General features: G+C 45.0%; 1 pseudogene; it reads right to left on the reverse strand.

Annotated features, from left to right (window-relative positions):
* Positions 1 to 16,393: 16,393 nt before the first annotated feature.
* Positions 16,394 to 16,594, reverse strand: LOC139256574 (U2 spliceosomal RNA; annotated as a pseudogene).
* Positions 16,595 to 25,071: the final 8,477 nt, after the last annotated feature.

Genomic DNA, 25,071 nt, shown 5'->3' on the forward strand with positions numbered 1-25,071 from the left:
GTAGCTATATGGCTTTCATTGTCGTGCTTATCCACTTCCATTTGGGGATTACGCAGGGGGGTCATGAGACAGCTGGCAAGGCCATATCTTTATCACCCAACATCCAACCATGACCTTGTGGCTGACTCTTAAACAGGTCAGATACAGTGCTCTCACGCAAGATGTGTGCATCATGGATGCTGCCTGGAAAGTTTGCATTTACTGCCATGATTATTTGGTTGTGGTCGACAAGGAGCTGCACATTCAGGGAGTGGAATCCCTTTCGGTTCCGAAACACCTTCGCATCCTGTAAAGGTGCTCGCAGGGCGATGTGTGTACAGTCTATTGCTCCCTGCACCTTGCGGAAGTTTGCTATTCACGAGAAATCCAAAGCCCTCTCACTCTGTGCCTCCCTGGTCAAAGAGAAGCTTATAAAATCCATCCTGCATGCGTAAAGGGCTTCAGTCACTTGTCGAATGGAGCAATGTGTGGCATGCTGAGGGATATCACAAATGTCGCCAGCTGAGGCCTGAAAGGAGCCCGATGAGTAGAAGGAAAGTGCCGCAGTAACCTTAACCTCAATGGGCAGTGTGGTCCTGATGGTGCTGGTAGGCTGCAGATCTCCCTTAATTAGCTGGCATATCTCAGTGATGACCTCCTTTCGGAAGCGCAGCCTCCTAACACGTGTTATCAGACAAGTTCAGATATGATTGCTTTTCCCTGTAAATGCGCTGGGTGTAAGGTCTCCTCCCTTGCAGCAGTCTGCCATCTCTTTGGGCACATAATGCTCTTCAATATATCTTCTCCCATATTCAGTCTGCAGCATGTGATTAGTGACCAATACTGGTAGAGAAATTACAGACCCCATCACTATAAATCGCTATAAATGCCCTTAATTTGTTGTCAATAGATACAAATGTGATTACATGATTGGCAAGAGTCAAACATGCCCTTAAAATCACTCAAATTGATTCTTCTCATAAGCACCTGAAGCAGCCTTTCAGTACAGATTCTCCGATGTTCAAAATAGCGTCCGTAGTGCCCAGTACTGCCGACTTAAGGTCAGGTGTGTGCAGCTTTTCTCCAGCGATTTTTTTCTTTTTTTTTTCTTTTCCGGCGACCAATCAGCTCGGTGAAGTGTGGACAATATGGCGAAAGTTGCAGTCGGCGATCATCTGGGCGATCGCCTTAGGCTGGGTGATGCAGCACATTCGTGTGCCGAAAGTTGGGCTGACGATGAGTTGGGCCTACTTTCCACTTTTCAGCAAAAATGGGCGATAGCCTGCTTATATGGACGATGATGTGCCGAAAGTCTAACCCTTTATCTTTCCTACTACTAACTTTAAGCTAATTGGTCTATCGATCTCTGGGTTAATTCTGAATTCCTTTTTGAAGAGGAATTACAATTGGAAAAAGTTCCTCCTAATGCAAGAGTAAAGGATTTAATCCTTTAAATTTAGCAGGGGCTCAAGAACATTATTGTTCAATTAATGAATGAGTGGCTTAAACTGAGCTTCATGAAGCTCTTTCTGTTACGCTCATAATAAAGGATGAAACTGAGTACTGTAAGCAATGAGCAAGTGTGACCTTAGCTCCTTTAATTAGACTCCAGAGTGCAGGTACCGTGTGGGTGGCCTGCTTATATACAGTGCTCCCAAGGGATGCTGGGATCCCTTGGGACTCCAACAGGTAGGCCCTCTGGTGGTGATGTGATACAGATTGCCAAGGGTTAAATACATAACATCACTCCCTCGTAAAGTCAATAGTACTTATTTACAAGGTGAGACGATCTGGGGCTTTTTGTTCCCTTGTCGATCGTCTCAGTAAAAATGCAGGTGTGGGTGAGTTGATTGGTTCTTCATTGGGCAGCTGGGCTGCTGGGGATAGTGAGTTCGGCTTCGTGGTCAACCATAATTTCGGTGCCACTTGTGTGTGTTGGAGGGTCGAAGTTAGTGGTATCCTCTTCGGGTTGCTCGTAGCTGTTAGTGAACCATTTTGACCTGAAACACTCTACTCCCTTCTTTGGCTATGACTGTGCCAGTGAGCCATTTGGGACCATGTCCATACTTGAGTACAAACACAGGATCATTGACCTCAATATCGCGTGACAAGTTTGCGCGATCATGGTACATACGTTGTTGATGCTGCCTGCCCTCCATGTGATCATGGAGATCAGGGTGGACAAGAGAGAGCCTTGTTTTGAGCGCCCTTTTCATGAGCAGCTCAGCTGGGGAAACCCCGGTGAGCGAATGAGGTCAGGTACGGTAGCTGAGCAGCACTCGGGACAGTCAGGTCTGTAGGGAGCCTTCCGACATGCGTTTCAAGCTTTGCTTGATGGTCTGAACTGCCTGCTCTGCCTGGCCGTTGGATGCAGGCTTGAACGGGGCAGATGTGATGTGCTTGATCCCATTGCGGGTCATGAATTCCTTGAATTCAGCACTGGTGAAACACGGCCCATTGTCGCTGACAATGCTGACATCCTCTTGTGGCAAACATGGCTCGTAGGCTTTCGCTGGTGGTGGTGGACGTGATTACACATTCAATCCATTTTGAATAAGCATCCATGCCAACCAAGAACATTTTGCCTAGAAATGGGCCCGCATAGTCAACATGGATCCTCGAACACTGTTTGGAGGGCCACGACCACAAACTTAGCGGTGCCTCTCTGGGTGCATTGCTCAGTTGAGAGCAAGTGTTGCACTGGCGCACGCATGACTCTAAATCTGAGTCGATGCCAGGCCACCACACATGGGATCTGGCTATGGCTTTCATCATTACAATGCCTGGGTGGGTGCTGTGTAGGTCACGTATGAACGTTTCTCTGCCTTTCTTGAGCAAGACCATGTGATTACCCCACATAAGACCGTCTGCCTGCAAGAACTTTGCATCTGTGGAACAGCTTAATCTCTTCCTGCATCTCTGCTGGGACGCTGGACCAGCTCCCATGGAGGACACAATTTTTTTTTACCAGGGACAGTAAAGAATCCTGGCTGGTCCAGGTCATGATCTGGCGGGCCGTAACAGGTGACTTTTCGTTTTCGAATACATCTATCACCATGAGCAAGTCTGCAGGCTGTGCCATTTCCACCCCGGTGGTGGGCAATGGTAGCCGACTGAGAGTATCAGCGCAGTTCTCTGTGCCCGGTCTGTGGCTTACATAGTTGTATGCCGACAGCATGAGCGCCCATCTTTGGATGTGGGCAGAGGCATTGGTGTTAATTCCTTTGCTCTCTGAGAATAGCGATATGAGCAGCTTATGGTCAATTTCAAGTTCCAACTTGAGACCAAACAAATATTAGTGCATTTTTTTCACCCCATAAACGCACGCCAGAGCTGCTTTTTCAATCGTGCTGTAGGCCCTCTCGGCCCTGGGCAGACTCCTGGACGCATAAGCGACTGGTTGCAAAATCCCCGATTCATTAGCCTGTTGTAACACACACCCGACCCCGTATGACAACGCATCGCAAGTTAGCAATAATCGTTTACAGTTATACAGAACAAACAGTTTGTTTGAACATAACAGATTTCTGGCTTTCTCAAAAGCAGCCTCTTGTGAATTTCCCCACACCCAGTCGTCTCCCTTGTGCAGTAGCACATGTAGGGGTTCTAGCAAGCTGCTTAACCCGGGTAGGAAATTACCAAAATAGTTGAGGAGTCCCAGGAACGACCGCAGCTCCGTCACGTTCTGTGGTCTCGGCGCGTTCTTGATGGCCTCCGTCTTGGCGTCGGTGGGTCTGATACCATTTGCTGCGATTCTTCTTCCCAAGAACTCGACCTCTGGCACCAGGAAAACACACTTCGAGCGTTTCAACCTGAGTCCCACACGATATAGCCGACTTAGAACCTCTTCCAGATTCTTCAAGTGTTCGATGTTGTCCTGACCTGTGACCAGTATGTCATTCTGGAAAACCACAATGCAAGGAACCGACTTTAGCAGGCTCTCCATGTTCCGTTGGAAAATTGCCGCGGCTGACCTTATATACAGTGCTCCCAAGGGATGCTGGGATCCCTTGGGACTCCAACAGGTAGGCCCTCTGGTGGTGCTGTGATACAGGTTGCCAAGGGTTAAATACATAACACTTTCCATAATTCAATGAGTAGGTGAGCCATACACAAGCCACAGGCTTCATCCTTAGTTAGATAATTTAGCTGATTTCAGTTTGCGTAGCATTATAGGCACTATAATGGCTTCAGCACCCATAGATTGAGGTGAAAAGCAATTCTAACCTCTATGTAACATATTAAAGTTGGATGAGGCTGATCTGGGATTGGTTATGATGGCTCTTGTGATTGGATAGTCTGACCCTTTCGTGAAAATATGCGAGGAACCTGGTCCATTGGAAGGTGGAAGTAGCCACGACATCCCCGCGGAGTTCAGTTTTTGTTGCTTTTTCTCAGCGATTCTCCCCTGCCCTCCTATTGTGTTGGGGGGGGGGGGGTTTAGACAAGATAATTCACAGAATTACATAGTTTACAGCACCAAAACAGGCCATTTGGCTCAACAAGTCTATGTATGTGTCTATGTCCACACGAGCCTCCTCCCACTCTACTCCATCTGACCCTATCAGCATATCCTTCTATTCCTTTCTCCCTCATACCTATCTAGCTTCCCCTTAAGGTAGCAAGTTCCACATTCTCAACACTCTGGAGAAAGAAGTTTCTCCTGAATTCCTTATTGGATTGATTAGTGCCCTCTTATATTATGGCCACTAGTTTTGGACACCCCACAAAGTGGAAATATCTTCTCTACATCTACCTTAACAAACCCTGTCATAATTTTAAGGACCTCTATTAGGTCACCCACAGCCTTCTATTTCTTGTTCTGGTATCATCCTTGTAAAACAAATTGCATCTTCTCAAGTGCCTCCATATCCTTTTTGTAATATTGAGACCAGAATTGTGCACGGTACTCCAAGTGTCATCTATCCAAGGCTTTATATAAGTTTAACATAACTTACCTGGTTTTCAATTCTATCTCTCTAGAAATTAACCCCAGTGCTTTGTTTGCATTTGTTATGGCCTTATTAACCTGCTTTTAGTTGCCATTTTGTGATTTGTGTATTTGTATCCCCAGATCCCTTTGCTCCTCTACCTCATTTAGACACTTATTTTCCAAGGGGTGTGTGGCCTCCTTATTCTTCCTACCAAAATGCACCACTTCATACTTAGCTATATTGAAATTCATTTGCCATTTATATGCCTATTCTGCAAGTTTATTAATGTATTTTGTTTTGTCGCAGTGTTGCTCAGTATTAACAACAACCCCCCCCCCCACAATTTGGTGGTGTCCGCAAATTTTACAATTGTACTTCTGATTCCAGAGTCCAAATCGTTTATGCAAATGGTGAACAGCAGTTGTCCCAGCACTGATTCCAGTCAGCTGGAGAAGAGTGAGAAGACAGCTTGTCTTGCCCCTGGGTTTCGCTACATATACCTCGATATTGTGTCCCTGTGAAACACCACTTCTTACATTCCACCAGTCTGAGTAAATATCTTCAACCTTCTGTTTTCTGTTTTGTAGCCAGCTTGCTATCCATTCTGCGACTTGCTCCCTGACTCCATGTGCTCTGATGTTAGTCATGAGTCTACTATGTAGTACCTTATCAAAGGCCTTTATAAAATCCAATGATATTACATCTACTACTTTACCCTTATCTACTGGGTTCCGGGTCATTGGCCATTCAGATCTCCTGCAAACCACAGTGTGTCCGACGAAAGGTCATCAACCTGAAACGTTAACTCTGTTTCTCTCTCCACAGACGCTGCCTGACTTGCTGAGTATTTCCAGCATTTTATGGTTTTATCACAGTATGTCTTTACCTCCCCAAAATCTAGGTATATATCGTGAAACCCAGAGGCAAGACAGAGCTGCCTTCTCCGGCTTACTGGAATATATCATGTCAGCTTGTGATCATCTTCTTGGTACAAGAATTAATGTACACTATCAGATCACTGATTAGGCTATTGACAACTTTATTGAAAATTAAACAGGTAAATGAACAGTTCTTAGTATATTTACAGTAATTACAAACTTTAATATTCTCCTTGAAATGTCAAAAACAACAAAGGTTCATCATCTGCACCAACTCTCAAGCTGACCCTTGAAATACCAAATCTTTATTTTCTGAAGTGGCTGTATGTGGCCTGCCCCTTTCTTCTGCTGACTTCAGATTGATTATTGACAAGAGGTAGGTTTTAAGTAACGTCTTAGAGGAGTAGAGGTGGACAGACCTAGGCAGCTGAAGGCATGGCTGCTAATGGAAGGGTAAAGGAAATCTGAGATGAACAAAAGGCCAGCGATCCCGGAGGGTTGTGGGGATGGGGGAGGTTACAAAGATAGGGAGGGGTGAGGCCATGGAGGGATTTGAAAACTAGGTTGAGAATTTTTAATTTGAGGCGTTGTTGTACCAGAAGCCAATGTAGGTCAGCGAGCACAGGGATGATCATAGAATCAGAGAAATTTACAGCATGGAAGGGAGGCCATTTCGGCCCATCGTGTCCTCGCCGGCCGACCAAGAGCTATCCAGCCTAATCCAGCTCTTGGTCCATAGCCCTGTAGGTTACAGCACTTCAAGTGCACATCCAAGTACTTTTTTTAATGTGGTGAGGGTTTCTGCCTCTACCACCCTTTCAGGCAATGAGTTCCAGACCCCCACAACCCTCTGGGTGAAGAAATTTCCCCTCATATCTCCTCTAAACCTCCCCCCAATTACTTCAAATCTATGTCCCCTGGTTGTTGATCCTTCTGCCAAGGGAAACGGGTCCTTCCTATCCACTCTATCCAGGCCCCTCATAATTTTATACACATCAATCAGGTCTCCCCTCTGCCTCCTCTGTTCCAAAGAAAACAGACCCAGCATCTCCAATCTTTCTTCATAGCCACAATTCTCCAGTCCAGGCAACATTCTTGTAAATCTCCTCTGCACCCTTGCCAGTGCAATCACATCTTTCCTGTAATGTGGTGACCAGAACTGCACACAATACTCCAGCTATGGCCTAACTAGTGTTTTATACAGTTCAAGCATAACCTTGCTCTTGTATTCCATGCCTCGCCTAATAAAGGCAAGAATTTCATATTCCTTCTAAACCAACTTATCTACCTGACCTACCTTTAGGGATCTGTGGACCTACACTCCAAGGTCCCTTTGTTCCTCTAAACTTTTCAGTGTCGTACCATTTATTGTATATTCCCTTGCCTTGTTAGACCTCCCCAAATGCATTACCTTACACTTATCCGGATTGAATTCCATTTGCCACTGTTCCACCCACCTGACCAGTACATTGATATCTTCCTGCAGTCAGCAGCTTTCTTCTTCATTACCAACCACACAGCCTATTTTAGTGTCATCTGCCAACTTCTTAATCATATCCCCAACATTCAAGTCCAAGTCATTGATATATACCACAAAAAGCAAGGGACCCAGCACTGAGCCCTGTGGAACCCCACTGGATACAGTCTTCCAGTCGCAAAAACACCCATCAACCATTACCCTTTGCTTCCTGTCTCTGAGCCAATTTTGGATCCAACTTGCCACTTTGCCCTGGATCCCATGGGCTTTTACTTTCATGATCACTCTGCCATGTGGGACCTTATCATATACACTACATCATACACACTGCCCTCATTGATCCTCCTGGTTACCTCCTCAAAACATTCAATCAAGTGAGTCAGACATGACTTTCCCTTAACAAATCCATGCTGACTGTCCTTGATTAATCCATATCTTTCCAAATGAAGATTTATCCTGTCCCTCAGGAATTTTTTCAATAATTTTCCCACCACTCAGGTTAGGCTGACTGTTTAAAAAATGAGAAAGGGATAGACCGAGTAATTACAGGTCAAAGGTACAACATTAGCAATCCTCCAGTCCTCTGGAAAATGATGGTCAGAGCCTCTGCTATTTCCTCTTTTGCTTCTCTTAACAGCCTGGGATACATTTCATCTGGGCCTGGGGATTTATCTACTTCAAAGCTGCTAAACCCCTTAATACTTCCTCTCTCACTATGTTTATCTCATCTAATATTTCACACTCCTCCTCCCTCATTGCAAAGTCTGCATTGTCCCTCTCTTTTGTGAAAACAGATGCAAAGTATTCATTAAGAACCATACCCACATCTTCTGCCTCCACACACAAATTTTGTTTGTGGTCTCTAATAGGCCCCATTCTTTCTCTAGTTATCCTCTTGCTCTTAATGCAGAAAACAAGCACAGGCAGTGGAAGGAGCGTGCGGCAAACCAGTCCCACCCACCTTTTCCTTCAACGATTGTCTGCCCCACCTGTTACAGAGACTGTAATTTCCGTATTGGACTGTACAGTCACCTAAGAATTCACTTTTAGAGTGAAAGCAAGTCTTCCTCGATTTCGATGATGATGATGAAACTTGAAAAAATAATCAGGTTAGAGAATAAGGAAAGGTTGAAGTGTCAGGAATGTGAGATGTGGTAGTTAGGGAGGAGATACAGGAATTTGTATGTGTCAAATCCAAGCAGTTGGAGCAGAATGTGGCTAAGCTGAAGGCAGAGACTCAGACTGGAAAACTTCAGGCTTTGATTAATCACCATGGTGGGTTAGTGGGTATAGCATCTGGAGTTAACAAGTAAGTGCAATCATCTGATAGATTTTGGTTTTGGAGTCCTGTGTTGAGGATGGAATCAGTAATAAGAATCTAGAGAATGACATAGCAGTAATAGAAGTGAAAGTAAGGGATAAAGTGAAGAAATAAATGAAGGGATAGAGGTAAAGGAAGAAAATCGATGAAGACGGATGAGTGATAGGTGATTCAATAATAAGATGTGGATCATAAATTGTGCAATACTAGATGATTATTGTATTATTGTTTTCATGGGGCAAGAAGAAAGGGGAGACACAATGTAATTCCAGATACAGGCAAACATCCTGGAATCATTGAAGAAGCAGCTGGATACCATGATGGGGAGACAATGGAGTTGTTCTAGATTTACAAGCTAAAATGGGCTGAATGACCTTTCTCATCTGTATATATTGTGCAATATAGAAATTAAGGCAGTGGGGAACTGGATGGTTCAGTGTGCCTTTCACTTTTTGGATCTGGGTTCAAATTTTGCTCAGACAGAGGAGATCTTTGCTGGCTGTAATGGTCTGATGGAAAATTGGATTGAAAAGTCTCAATCCAGTTCAGAAAAGCATAGGTCTACAGTGCATAAACTGGCAGTCTCACATCATAGGCCACCACATGTCTGGTTTGGAAAATACAAAAAATGTTCCACTGGCGCAGTACTGGGAGCTCGGAGTTGAGACACTTATTTGGGTGGAAAAGTAGTGGGAACTTTCTTTTACCTCTGGTTGTGCATACCTGACCTGGAAGCACTTGATGCTGAAATGGGAAACAGTCCAATCCCAAACACTAACATTCCTTATCTCGATGGGTACAAATCGGTGTTAGTATTGCACGTTGGTAGCATTGGCGGAGGGATAAACGTTGGCTAGGAGACTGGGACAACTCCCCTGCTCATCATCAAATACTGCCATGGGATCTTTTACATCTATCTGCACAGGTAGATGGGGCCTGGGTTCAACGTCTCATCCAACAGACTGCACCTCGACAATCTAGCACTCCAACCAGTTCTCCATCCACATCAGTACATTACCCCCAATACCATGTGCTTTGATTTTGCACACCAATCTTTTGTGTGGGACCTTGTCAAAAGCCTTTTGAAAGTCCAAATACACCACATCCACTGGTTCTCTCTTGTCCACTCTACTAGTTACATCCTCAAAAAATTCCAGAAATTGTCAAGCATGATTTCTCCTTCATAAATCCATGCTGACTTGGACCGATCCTGTCACTGCTTTCCAAATGCGCTGCTATTTCATCCTTAATAATTGATTCCAACATTTTCCCCAGTTGTTTAGGCAAATAAAACAGACTGTAGGAAATCATAATGAAATAATCATTGGGGGAGTCCAATTTTCCACAGGTAAAATGGACAGAACAACGCAAGGGAGTGCGGGAGGCAATAACAATTTCACGGAGATAAGTAACGGTTTATTCTTAACACAACATTTGAAGCAGGTACTAGAAGAGATGCTACACTAGATTTAGTAGTTAGCAATCCTTCAGAATTTTTAGTAACCTTGAAATGAAGGCACATTTGGGAAAGAGTGATTATTACACTCAGAATACTGGCCTATAGTCACTAGTCAAGACAGTCAAACCTTATGTGAGGCTAGAGATTATTAGGATTTTTTTTTTTACAGTGATTGCTGTTTGGGGTCAACCCTATCATATGAACATATGAAAAAGGCCTACAGGTCCATACAGCCTGCCCCATACAGTTGTGATGCCTTAGGTATCATAAAACATACAATCCAGGAAATGTACTGGGAGACAAACCAGATTAAAAAAAACCAGGCCAATTAAGGAATCAATCTGGAAAATTCCTCTCTGACCCCCTTAGACTTCTGAAACTCTTCCAGAAGATCAGTCTGGCTGTGATTAATGTTACAAGGTTACCTTTGTAAGAGGTGATCTCCGCTCCAGCCAGAAACTGATCCAGCTCTCGCTTGAAGGAATGCAGTCAATCAGCGTTCATGGCACGAGCCAGAAGCCTGTCCACTGTTCCACTATTCCCTGGGAAAAGAACCAGTGCCTAACATCCAACCTAGTTCTGCCTTTACGTAATTGAGAGTGTGGCCCCTAGTCCTCCCTAACCTATCCAGTTGAGACAATTTGTCTACACAAATACAAGCTAATCCCTTCATCATCTTATGAATCTCAAATCAAATCACCCCTAAGCAATGTTCCCTCTAATATTGTTTGGCCCTACGCGGCATCTTTAAGGGTCTGAGCAGGCCATTCAAAATACCGTGCATGTGTGGTTTATGTATTGAAAAGACGGCAAGCCGGCTGTGCGGGTTCCCTAGAGCGCTGCGCGGCCACACCGCTTACAGGAACATCGCCCCAAGTCTACACTTCTCTAACGTATTGAGACCCAGGCCTTTGAGCCTATCGAAGGGACCGCCCATTTAAAACGGAGGTGAGAAGAAATTTCTTCTCTGAGGGTTGTGGACCTGTGGAATTCGCTGCCTCAGAGCTGTGGAAGCTGGCACATTGAATAAATTTAAGACAGAAATAGACATAGAAACATAGAAAATAGGTGCAAGAGTAGGCCATTCAGCCCTTCTAGCCTGCACCGCCATTCAATGAGTTCATGGCTGAACATGCAACTTCAGTACCCCCTTCCTGCTTTCTCGCCATACCCCTTGATCCCCCGAGTAGTAAGGACTTCATCTAACTCCCTTTTGAATATATTTAGTGAATTGGCCTCAACTACTTTCTGTGGTAGAGAATTCCACAGGTTCACCACTCTCTGGGTGAAGAAGTTTCTCCTCATCTCGGTCCTAAATGGCTTACCCCTTATCCTTAGACTGTGACCCCTGGTTCTGGACTTCCCCAACATTGGGAACATTCTTCCTGCATCTAACCTGTCTAAACCCGTCAGAATTTTAAACGTTTCTATGAGGTCCCCTCTCATTCTTCTGAACTCCAGTGAATACAAGCCCAGTTGATCCAGTCTTTCTTGATAGGTCAGTCCCACCATCACGGGAATCAGTCTGGTGAATCTTCGCTGCACTCCCTCAATAGCAAGAATGTCCTTCCTCAAGTTAGGAGACCAAAACTGTACACAATACTCCAGGTGTGGCCTCACCAAGGCCCTGTACAACTGTAGCAACACCTCTCTGCCCCTGTACTCAAATCCCCTCGCTATGAAGGCCAACATGCCATTTCTTTCTTAACCGCCTGCTGTACCTGCATGCCAACCTTCAATGACTGATGTACCATGACACCCAGGTCTCGTTGCACCTCCCCTTTTCCTAATCTGTCACCATTCAGATAATAGTCTGTCTCTCTGTTTTTACCACCAAAGTGGATAACCTCACATTTATCCACATTATACTTCATCTGCCATGCATTTGCCCACTCACCTAACCTATCCAAGTCACTCTGCAGCCTCATAGCATCCTCCTTGCAGCTCACACTGCCACCCAACTTAGTGTCATCCGCAAATTTGGAGATACTACATTTAATCCCCTCGTCTAAATCATTAATGTACAATGTAAACAGCTGGGCCCCAGTACAGAACCTTGCGGTACCCCACTAGTCACTGCCTGCCATTCTGAAAAGTACCCATTTACTCCTACTCTTTGCTTCCTGTCTGACAACCAGTTCTCAATCCACGTCAGCAGACTACCCCCAATCCCATGTGCTTTAACTTTTCACATTAATCTCTTGTGTGGGACCTTGTCGAAAGCCTTCTGAAAGTCCAAATATACCACATCAACTGGTTCTCCCTTGTCCACTTTACTGGAAACATCCTCAAAAAATTCCAGAAGGTTTGTCAAGCATGATTTCCCTTTCACAAATCCATGCTGACTTGGACCTATCATGTCACCATTTTCCAAATGCACTGCTATGACATCCTTAATAATTGATTCCATCATTTTACCCACTACTGTGGTCAGGCTGACCGGTCTATAATTCCGTTTTCTCTCTCCCTCCTTTTTTAAAAAGTGGGGTTACATTGGCTACCCTCCACTCGATAGGAACTGATCCAGAGTCAATGGAATGTTGGAAAATGACTGTCAATGCATCCGCTATTTCCAAGGCCACCTCCTTAAGTACTCTGGGATGCAGTCCATCAGGCCCTGGAGATTTATCGGCCTTCAATCCCATCAATTTCCCCAACACAATTTCCCGACTAATAAAGATTTCCCTCAGTTCCTCCTCCTTACTAGACCCTCTGACCCCTTTTATATCCGGAAGGTTGTTGGTGTCCTCCTTAGTGAATACCGAACCAAAGTACTTGTTCAATTGGTCTGCCATTTCTTTGTTCCCCGTTATGACTTCCCCTGATTCTGACTGTAGGGGATCTACGTTTGTCTTTACTAACCTTTTTCTCTTTACATATCTATAGAAACTTTTGCAATCCGCCTTAATGTTCCCTGCAAGCTTCTTCTTGTACTCCATTTTCCCTGCCCTAATCAAATCCTTTGTCCTCCTCTGCTGAGTTCTAAATTTCTCCCAGTCCCCGGGTTCGCTGCTATTTCTGGCCAATTTGTATGCCACTTCCTTGGCTTTAATACTATCCCTGATTTCCCTTGATAGCCACGGTTGAGCTACCTTCCCTTTTTTATTTTTACGCCAGACAGGAATGTACAATTGTTGTAGTTCATCCATTCGGTCTCTAAATGTCTGCCATTGCCCATCCACAGTCAACCCCTTAAGTATCATTCGCCAATCTATCCTAGCCAATTCACGCCTCATACCTTCAAAGTTACCCTTCTTTAAGTTCTGGACCATGGTCTCTGAATTAACTGTTTCATTCTCCATCCTAATGCAGAATTCCACCATATTATGGTCACTCTTTAAGACAGTTTCTTAAACGATAAGGGAATAAGGGGTTATGGAGAGCGGGCAGAGAAGTGGAGCTGAGTCCATGATCGGATCAGCCATGATCGTATTAAATGGCAGAGCAGGCTCGAGGGGCTGTATGGCCTACTCCTGCTCCTATTTCTTATGTTCTAACAGCACTAGCAAACTGCCCCCGCGAGGATATTAGTCTTGGCTCTGCTGAAGTGCAACCGGTCTAGCCTGTATAAGTCCCACCTCCCCCAGAACCGGTCCCAATGTCTCAGATGTCTAAAGCCCTCCCTCCTGCACCATCTTTCCATCCATGCTCTGTCCTGCTATTTCTATACTCACTAGCTCGAGGTACCGGGAGCAATTCAGAGATTACTACCTTCTGCGTACTGTTTATTAATCTCTTTCCTAGCTCCCTAAAATCTGCTTGAAGGACCTTATCCCTCTTTCTATCTGTGGTTGATACGGATATGGACCACTACCTCCCCCCTCAGAATGTTCTGCAGCCGTTCAATGACATCTTTGACCCTGGCATCAGGAGGCAACATACCATCCTGGAATCATATTTGCATCCACAGAAACGCCTGTCTGTTCCTCTAACTATTGAATCCCCTATCACTATTGCTTTCCCCATCTTCCTCTTCTCCCCCTGTACAGCTGAGCCACTCGTGGTGCCGTGGACTTGGCTCTGCCTGTACTCCCCAGAGGAACCATCGTCCTCACCAGTATTTAGAACTGAATACCTTTTAGAGTGAGATGCACTCGGGACTCCTGCACTACCTGTCTGATCCTCCTTGTCTGTCTGGCAGTCACCTACTCCCTCTCTGCCTGCACACCCTTAAGCTGCGGGGTGACCACATCCTGAAACATGCTATTCACGTAGCTCTCCGCCTCATGGATGCACCGCAGTGACGCCAGCTGCTCCGAAACCCGGAGCTTGAGCTCCTCCAGCTGACAACACTTCCTGCACATGTGGCTGTCCTGGAGTTCCCACATGGCAGAAGATATGTATTCCACGGGACTGAGTTGGCCTGCCATGCCTCTATTTAATGGACTATTAACTAACTTAACAAAAATAAACTCGAGACTTAAAAAAAAAAACAATCCCCAACTCCTCACCAATCCCCAACTCCTCATGCTTCTCTTGTGTGGTCTCGAGCCTACCTCTATCTCCAGCCGCTCGTCTCGGTATTGTTCTTAATTTTAATTTAACTATTTATAGTTAAACATTTTTTAAAGTGTATAGTAAATTAAATACTTGGCTCAATTTCCTCCAGATCCATCGCCGTTTATGATGTCCCTGATTTTTCTCTGGGTTTGTTTGACTGTCGCGGGCTCCTTTTAAACAGCAGCAGTTCCTGCTCTTTTACTTTTTCTAATGTTTTTAGTTAGCTGAGCTTATCTGCTACCTCTGTGTTTTCTTTATACTTCTATTGTGGTTCAGTGGGTAAATGTAGCACACAATAAGGCAGACAGACCAGGAAAGTTCCAGATTGATCACTGGTCCTTTGTGACTTCGCTGATCACAGCTGGGCTGGTAATGGGAATAACAACGATCCCAAGGATTAGTGTTTTTGGGGGCGAGGTGGGAAACTTTCGGGTTTTCTGCTCGTGTTCACTGTCCCGCTCATTGAGGGACATTCCATTGTGCAAACCCTCCTATTTAGTCAATGGTGGGAATATTGATACCAGTCTTGAAGAGTGCTCACCTAGCTGTCTGCTAATCAATCATGGTATTGTGTTGAAAGAAAAAGATAAAAGACTTGGATTTATATAGTGCCTTTCACGACCACCAGAGGTCTCAAAGCGCTTTTCAGACAATTAAGTACTTTTGGAGTGTAGTCACTATTGTAATGTAGGAAATGCGGTAGCCAATTTGCGCACCAGCAAGCTCCCACATCAGCAATGTGATTGTTATGTATGAATAAAGAGTCTGACTGGATACTGTGGGCTCAAAGTAAAGTGTGACCTTAGTTTTTTATTGCCGGTCTCCAGAGTGCCTCTCCAAGCTGTGAGGCCTCCTTAACTACCTGTGCTCCCAAGGGATTGTGGGATCCCTTGGGACTCTAGGGGATGAGCCCTCTGGTGGCTGTACAAGGTATATACAAGTTTACATACATAACAGTGATAATGATCAATAATCTGTTTTTTGTTATGTTGATTGAGGGTTAAATATTGGCCAGGACACCAGGTATAACTCCCCTGCTCTTCTTTGAAATAGTGCCATGGGATCTTTTACATTCACTTGAGAGAGCAGACGGGACCTTGGTTTAACATCTCATCCAAAAAACGGCACCTCCGACAGTGCAGCGCTTCCCTCAGCACTGCACCGTCAGCCTAGATATTTTTGTGCTCAAGTCCCGAGAGTGGGACTTGAACCCACAACCTTCTGACTCAGAGGTGAGTGTGCTACCCACTGAGCCATAGCTGACACATTTGGCAGAAAGAACGAAGAGATACTGGGCAAATTCTGAGGGAAAATGTTTACGTTTTTTAAAATGATTTCCTTTTAATCGTGATGAAGTATTTGCTAATCTTTTTCCGTGTGTCCACAAATAAGTGACAACGAGTCAAACCAAGTTAAGAGGCACCACTCCGTCACTTGGTATATGATGTAATGATACAATGGCTCTCCACTACTCCCTTCCCCCACCGCCCCCCGCCACACCCATAATTAAGCAAAGCATTTCCAGGAAGATGGTGTTTCTTCTTTAATGACACCACAACACTAGGCTTTAGTCTAAATGCTCTATGACTGCTGCAAATTGTACTCAGCCATCCTCCACCGGGCCAAACATGCAACAAAACATTCATTATTCAGCAGTCAAATGGAGGTAAGTGGTCCCTATGGGTTCAAAACATTCAAATTACTACTATGCAACTCTGCTCTTTACTAAATTTTTTTTTAATCGTAGCCAATCTTTCCAATTCTTTGTCAGATCACAAACGCCAGAGGTCACCTTGCACACATCAAGGATCACCCTGCGCTAATGCTCTTAGCCAAAAGGCCTAGAGCCCAAGCACCGTTCCTGGAAGTACTGCAATACCAGGTTCGTGCCATGGAGGTGGATGGGTCAGCAACCCCACACACCACCTATTTCCAAAAAGCATAGGAGAACCACCTTCCTGATCCAGGGAGAACCACGTTGGGGTCATGGTTACTCCCCTGTCAGGTCAGTTACGCATGATCTTAGCCAAGAGGCCGAGAAGCGATAATGCCTCAATGCTGGCACATATTCATCTCACTGCGGGGGAAAATACCTCAACTTGAATCTGGTAAATGGAAGATGACAAATCACTTCAGGCTTCGTTACTTCCAGGTTCCAGTTTATTGGTTTGGCATGAAAGTAAATGCTAATCCCCCAACAGCACAGAGACCTTACTTCATAGCCTCTGTCGTGCATTCACTAGGCTGAGCTCTTATGCTTCCCATTCCTAATTGGGTCTGAAATTCGGGGGAAGGGTTCTTGTACAGTGTAGCAAGCTAGGACACTAAATGAAGCCAATCCCATCACATCAGCTCAGATGGACTTGTTCTGCACAGTAAGATGTGAACCATTAGGATTGGAAGCCCACATACAAATATCGATTTCCAGGAACTTCTAAAGAAATCTAACAAGGGATGGCTTGAAATACAATTACACAAAGAAATGTAACTGCAGAATATTTGAAAGAGATAATATACCATGCACTGTAGCAATACTCCTAAGGAGTAATGGAAATGTTCTTGAGCAAGCTGTTCGAGCTCATGAACCTATAACACATATAAAACATATAGTATGGAGAAATTATTCAGAGGGTTTCTATCAGACTAGCCCATGCTACAGCATTTTATAGACAGTCATACAGCATTAAGTTCATATGTTTTGCTGTGAATGCCACATATTACGATACAGGGCAACTTAACCCAATGCCAGCTATACGACAGTCAGTCGTGACTAGTGGCTGAACATGTTCATCCAGTGAGTAGCTGAGCTATACCTGGCAGGCCCATGTTCGATCCCTGGTCTGTGCTTCATTGGCTGATCTCAGAGTAAGGGCAGCTACAAAGGGTCTTTTTAAAAAAAAAAACTATGTTAGGGAGTGGAAAACTGGCTAGGGTTCCTTTCCCAATCCCAGCCACTGGGTGAGGTACGGGAAGGTGACCACTGCTCCAAACTATATCCCAACATGTTTTCAGGAGAGATTGGAGGGTGAAAATAAGTGGTGGGAAAAGACAATCACACAGCTACAATACTCACCGAAATAAGTCATCGTGTGAGAATTTTACTAGCAGATCTAATCAGCAATTGTCACGGAGAGAGAGCCCAGATTTACGGTGCATGAGGTAAAGCAGATTGTGGAGCAATATTTGCAACTGGCCTTAACTTGAGAGAAGGCTGCATGAACAAAACAACGTGACAAGAGGTCGAGAAAGGAGTTCAATGGAAACCAGCAGAGAGAAGATTGCAATCAATTGCCAAGCCAAGGGGCAACATCATCATCATAGGCAGTCCCTCGGAAGCGAGGAAGACTTGCTTCCACTCTTAAAATAAGTCCTTAGGTGGCTGAACAGTCCAATACGAGAGCCACAGTTTCTGTCATAGGTGAGACATATAGTCATTGAGGGAAAGGGTAGGTGGGACTAGTTTGCCGCACGTTCTTTCCGCTGCCTGCGCTTGATTTCTGCATGCTCTCGGTGATGAAACTCGAGGTGCTCAGCGCCCTCCCGGATACACTTCCCCCACTTAGGGCGGTCTTTGGCCAGGAACTCTTGGGTGTCAGTGGGGATGTTGCACTTTATCAGGGAGGCTTTGAGGGTGTCTCTGTAACATTTCCTCTGCCCACCTTTGGCTCGTTTGCCATGAAGGAGTTCCGAGTAGAGCGCTTGCTTTGGGAGTCTCATGTCTGGCATACGAACAACGTGGATCAACAGAGAACTGCATCAACTGAGGTTACCCTGTGAGGCAATGATGGTCTGGAATATTTGTAACAGGTGCCATCACATACACATGCGGCAAAAAATTAATGATTGGCTGAAATGAATACTTCATCTATTGTCAAATATGATTGGTTAAATACGATTAAATGGAAAGCTGGAGAGGGCCCATATAAATAAAGCCAGGGAACCATTATTGGGGCTGCAAAGGTGCAAATATTGGTTGCAAATTGATTTTTTTGTACAAAAAACATCAAAAAGGACATAAAGCATGAACTCTGAAAGTCAGACTCGAATTCCACCATTCCCTTGAACATGTTGTTATGGAATTGGGGCTGAGCCCATGGTTCCTTGGAAGTTCCGTAGCCCGCAGCCTTCTCTTCTCACTGCCTGTTCCCAGGATCTACTCTTTCCCCAGGCAATCTCCGGGGGGTAGTGGTCATAGTCAGATTCCCACAAATGTTCCTCAGTTATAAGGAACGATGACTACCCCCCCCCCCACCACACACACACACAGTCTGTGGCTGTCGTGGAGCAGAGCTTTCTCCCGGGTTGCTCATGGCTGTGCCCAGGAGATCAATCATCAATTCCAGGAGATTTCCGGGCAATCCGTGAAGGTTGGCAACCCCAATTCAAGGGGTTGTTTATGTAAATATAGCTCACATTTATTTAACTGTGGTGTGTGAGGAGAACAAGTTTATTTCTTTGTTTACTTATAGTGGGTGATGAAAACACTTTGGTCCCAAAGTTCCAAGCAGGTTCTCCTGATATATCAGGAGGAGAGCAGAAGAACCCCTGCAGAATTTTAGTGACTACTTGTTTTCCAGGATCCAATTAAAAAATCAATTATTTCACTGTCTCTGAGCACAGCCCTCACAAACGTCTGTCCAAATCCTCTCAGTGGCAGTATGAACCCTTCCCCATCCCAGAATAGTGTCAATTCGAACTTGCCATAAGCTATGCCAAAGCAGATCTGCTAATGTTAATAGAGCATAAAATGTTGATGTCATGCTAATATGATGCCAATATCTACCCTTCACTCAGTGTAGATGAATTTGGACAAGCTGAGCCCACATCACAATACACCACAGCAAACGCAATCATTACTGTATCAGTCATCTCCTCAGCCACCTCTCCAACCCTTGGGCTTGGAGGCACCTGTACCTACATATGGTACTGGTTCACTCCTAACATTGCCGTTCCCTTGATCGAAAGTGAATTTGATTCCTCAGCTGTGAGTCAATGGGGTGCAGGTAACATCATCATCATAGGCAGTTCCTCGAGTCGAGGATGACTTGCTTCCACGCCAAAAAGTTCACAGGTGTTTCAATGAAGGACCTAGTATTCCAGGTCCCGAACTAAAGCTTGAAGGGTGGAAGATGCCTGTTCATGGATTTTTTTAACGTGAGGTGGCTGTTACACATCAGCCACCAAACGGGCTTGACAGAGCTAGGCCTTGGTCCAGTGGCAAGGGTTATCCAAGACGACTGGAGACCAGCTCTGCTGCACGGACCTAGTGCGCACACACATCGCAGTGTGGGCTGGCCCTTGCTGCCCTGGGCCCACGCCTCTTCTGCGCCCCGAACTCGCACCTCTCCTTGGCCCCGTTCATGTCCCGCTACACTCTCTCGCCGCTCCTTCGCTCCGACCTCGCCGCTCCTGCAGTACCTACCCATGCTCCAATCAGCGACCTGGATCTTGGTGACGTCCAATCCAGTCCAGCAGTCTGTGCAGCCCCGGCCTGTGAGCACCATCAGAGTTGGCCGGTGAGTGGAAGGAGCAGCGTGGCGGCATACCACTCCAGGGAGCAGCACGTGCTGGAGCAGGAGAGCAACAGCAGCAAAGAGGGTGACTGGATTGCAGGTTACACGAAGTAGCTGGCTGGGGTTCCACGTAGGAGTGTGGTGTGAGAGCAGGACATCCTTTGTGCGATTAATTAGGTGCATAGTATGATGGATCAAAGGTTGAGGAATGTGAGCAGCTCCCTCTCTGGCATGAATACTACGCTGTGCTAACATGTAGCTACACTGCAGTTTGCTTAGGAGGAACGTGACAGCCAACATGGAGCAGTGATCAAGCTTAGGAAGAGTTTTAGACACAGAGGTATCACTTCAAAGTGCTCTGTCTTGTGGCTTTATCTGACAGGGTGCCTACTTTCCAGGGAGCTCTGGCCAGGGCTGGCAGATGTTTTGGAGATCCCAAATGTGTGTTGTATAACCTCACCAATCAGAGGCAGCTGGTTGTGCCTTGTATTCCGTTATGATGGAAGGGTTGGTACAACTTCCAGATCTTCATCAATCTGTCAGTTAGATCAGCAGGTGCATGAAGCGGCAACAAGATGTTGTAGATTGAAGTTTAGGATTTCAGAGCCAGGATGTCATTTCAACAACCTAATCCATGAAGGCAGGGAGCCCAAGTGAGATACCAGCTTGTGCCCCACTCAAATACACTGAGCCCTCAACAGTGATGGTTCAAGGCTCTTTGATGTGATATACAACAGCAGGGGATGCTGATATTACAGATTGTACATCCAGTTCAGTAATGCTCCTTCAATGGCACTATCACCTCGAAAGGAGTCACAAACTGAAACCGCCAGCCATGCTTATCTCTTTCCCCATCCATCTTGCACTTAGCAACCTAGTTCTTTGCATAGTGAGACACATTCCATTTTTTCAATGTTCCGTTCTATTGACATCATGTAAAGGTTTCAATTGCACTCAGCGTTCCAGTGATGTTGTGGTTATCTTTGTTTCTGCATAAACATTCTCTACATATTTTTGGTATTAGGACATGTAAATGTAGGGGAAAAAATTGAGCAAAAGGCAAAACCAAACAAAAAACAGTCCTAAAAGACACTGAGAAAATGGAAATAAAAAAGTATCAGCTCTCTGTTTCAATCCTGCTCAGGATCCCTCCCTGGCATCTCCCTGATATTTCCTCCATTTCATTGATGACTGTGTTGTTACCATTTCCTGCTTTCACTCTGAACTTGAGAATTTCATTGACAACATTTTCAATTTCTACTCATTCCTCAGCTTTACTTGGTCCAGTTCTGAGACTTCCCTCTCTCCATCACTGGAAATAGATTCTCCTCAGAAATAGACTATAAATTATAAATGCTCTTCTCATCCTACTTCTCCCAGTTTCTTTGTTTCTATTGTATCTGCTCTGATGACACCACTTTCCACACCAGAGCTTCTGAAATTCCATCTTTATTTCCCTCAACCAAGATTTTCCACTGCCAGTGGTTAACAGGTTTCTTGAGTATATCTGCCTCATTTCCCATACCTCTATTCTCCTTCCTCTTACAATACAAGGTCTTCTGTGTTTTCACCTTCCACCACACAGGCATCGATGCTGCCAGATGATTTCCTGCTATTTCCGCCATCTACGTGATCTCACCACCAAGCACATCTTCCCCCTCTCCTCGTGTGCTTTTTGGAGTACTTTTTCATTCAGGATACCTTGCTTTATTCTTCCACCATTCTGATTTCAAGCTGGCATTCCACAGTCACTTTCCCATGAACTGTAACTGAAGACACTCGCAAACATTTTAAGCCCTGGGATCTTGCTTTGTTCCTTCTCTCTTGGGGTTTTTGGGTCTGTTTTTCTATTTTAGTTTCAAATTTCCTGCGTGTGCAGTTCTTTGCTTCCTTTTTATTCCTTCTAATATCATACTTTTTCTGTGTGAGTGTGTGTGCGTCTTTGGTGCCCTTTTTTATTTGTTCATGGGATGTGGGCATCGCTGGCAAGGCTGGCATTTATTGCCCATCCCTAATTGCCCTTGAGAAAGTGGTGGTGAACTGCCTTTTTGAACCGCTGCAGTCAGTGTGGTGAAGGCACTCCCACAGTGCTGTTAGGGAGGGAGTTCCAGGATTTTGACCCAGCGATGATGAAGGAACAGCGATATATTTCCCAGTCAGGATGGTGTGTGACTTGGAGGGGAACTTGGAGGTGGTAGAGGTCGTGGGTTTGGGAAGTGCTGCCAAAGAAGCCTTGGCGAGTTGCTGCCATGCATCTTGTAGATGGTACACACTACAGTCACGATGTGCCGGTGGTGGAGGAAATGACTGTTGAAAGTGGTGGATGGAGTGCTAATCAAGCGGGCTGCTTTGTCCTGCTTACTGAGTGTTGTTGGAGCTGTTCTCATCCAGGCAAGTGGAGAGTATTCCATTATACTCCTGGCTTGTGCCTTGTAAATGGTGGAAAGGCTTTGGGGAGTCAGGAGGTGAGACACTCGCTGCAGGATACCCAGCCTCTGACCTGCTCTTGTTGACACTGTATTTATGTGGCTGGTCCAGTTAAGTTTCTGGTCAATGATGACCCCCAGGATATTGATGGTGGGGGATTCGGCGATGGTAATGCCATTGAATGTCATGCGGCGGTGGTTAGGCTCTCTCTTGTTGGAGATAGTCATTGCCAGGCACTTGTGTATCGCGAATGTTACCACTTATTACCCCAAGCCTGAATGTCATCCGAGTCTTGCTGCATGCGGGTATGAACTGCTTCATTATCTGAGGAGTTGCGAATGGCACTGAGCATTGAAATCATCAACGAACATTCCCAGTTCTGACCTTTATGATGGAGAGAAGGTCATTGATGAAGCAGCTGAAAATGCTTGGGCCTAGGATACTGTCCTGAGGAACTCCTGCAGTGATGTTCTGGGGCTGAGATGATTGACCTCCAACCACCACAACCATATTCCTTTGTGCTAGGCATGACTCCAGCCAGTGGAAAGTTTTCCCAAAAGGAATTTCTTCTCCCAGAGGGTTGTGAATCTGTGGAATTCTCTGCCCAAGGAAGCAGTTGAGGCTAGCTCATTGAATGTATTCAAATCACAGATAGATAGATTTTTAACCAATAAGGGAATTAAGGGTTATGGGGAGCGGGCAGGTAAGTGGAGCTGAGTCCACGGCCAGATCAGCCATGATCTTGTTGAATGGCGGAGCAGGCTCGAGGGGCTAGATGACCTACTCCTGTTCCTAATTCTTATGTTCTTATTATGTTCCCCTGATTCCCATTGACCTTTGATGCCGTCCATAACATCCTAAGATGATCGTTGCAGATCATTCACCTGTTTTAACCTTTTCTCTAAACTCTGCTTGCTGTTCATTCGACTCATGAAGAGAATCAGCCTTCCTAATTCTTGACTTCTACCTGTTATAGTCTTCTCTTCTCCCTTTTGTTTTGTTCGATCCAATTAAGGTGTGCACTCCTCTTCTAGTTTCCAGTGCTTATAACCAAAATGTTAACCTCTTTTTTCTTTTAGATGCTGTCCACTTCCTGGTTCTATTTAATGTTATTACGTCAGTCGAGACTGGGGACTGGGACTCTGCTGTCCATCCACTTAGCTGGGCTATTTTTCAATATGCATTTCCTCCTTTCTTTGGAGAATGTATTAGGATTAATAGGCATGGAGTTAGGCTCTTACTGGTCCTGTATTTTTATTTGCAAGGTATGCCAACATCATATCTCATCACTTCATCACAGGAACTTACAGGACGCACTCAGTTTCAAAGCTCAGTTTAAAAAAAAAGGAAGTTTGCCCCATGCAGTCTGTGACTGCGGTTTTCAAGGATACCAAACGAAAAACAATTCATTGCCCAACATCCTGTCCTTAAAAAAAAGCTTGCTGTTTGTGCGGTGTTGCAATGCGTACGGTACATGGCTGTACACCGTAGGCTCTGTGGATGGAGAAGCTTGCCTCCTTTAGGTTGCTGCACATTGGGACAGATTTTCCTGTTCCTGCACCTGGAGCTACTGGATTGCCAGGGCACAGTAAATACAGGAAAATCAGGCGGGGAAGAATAAACACTCCTGAAGGAGCCATCAATTTAAATAGGAGGGGAAATCGGGTGGGCTTTTATTGTTGAGTGGCTCCTCCCACCTGGGCGATCCAATATGGTCAGATGCAGAACCAGGTAAACCTGCTTTTATATTGCCAGACAACTCTGGCTTTTTCCATGTTAAGACAGGTAAAGGGTGCATAGAATTATAGAATGGTTACAGCACTGTGCTGTAATAGTGGATGGTGTCAATTGTCCTTGCAACATCTCATCAGAGACTCAATTCAAAACTTAGCTAAATGGACTTCTAAGGACATTGCACCCTTCATTGTTCTGAAGCAGCAATGAAGTGTTGTGTTGCTCGTTTCTTGCTGTGTGTTTGTGCCTCTGTGTGATTAATCTTTTGTCAAATAAATTTACTTGTCATTTTAGCCCAAATACACAAGTCTGGCAGAGTAGTATAAGAACATTTGGACGATCGACCCTGCTCCGCCATTCAATAAGATCGTGGCTGATCTGATCTTGGCCTCAACTCAGTTTTCCTGCCCACTCTCCATAACCCTGGACTCCCTTATCGTTCAAAATTCTGCCTATTTCCACTTTAAATATATTCAATATTCAAAGAACCAGGCTCCACCACTCTCTGGGGTAGAGAATTCCAAAGATTCACGACTGTCTGAGAGAAGAAATTCCTCCTCATCTCAGTTTTAAATGGGCGACCCATTATTCTGAAACTAGTTCTAGATTCCCCCACGAGGGGAAACATCCTCTCTGCATCTCCAATGAGTATAGGCCCAACCTGCTCAACCTTTCTTCATAAGACAACGCCTTCATCTCAGGAATCAACCTAGTAAACCTTATCTGAACTTTTTTTAAATTTCAAAATATACTTTACTCATATAAAAATTTGCACAATACATTCGAAAGCAGTTCAGTACATTTGGATGCGGTCAGCAATTCCATACATTACATTTGGATGCTGACCGC

This window comes from Pristiophorus japonicus, unplaced genomic scaffold (assembly GCF_044704955.1).
Source record: "Pristiophorus japonicus isolate sPriJap1 unplaced genomic scaffold, sPriJap1.hap1 HAP1_SCAFFOLD_733, whole genome shotgun sequence".
Taxonomy (NCBI): Eukaryota; Metazoa; Chordata; class Chondrichthyes; family Pristiophoridae; genus Pristiophorus; species Pristiophorus japonicus.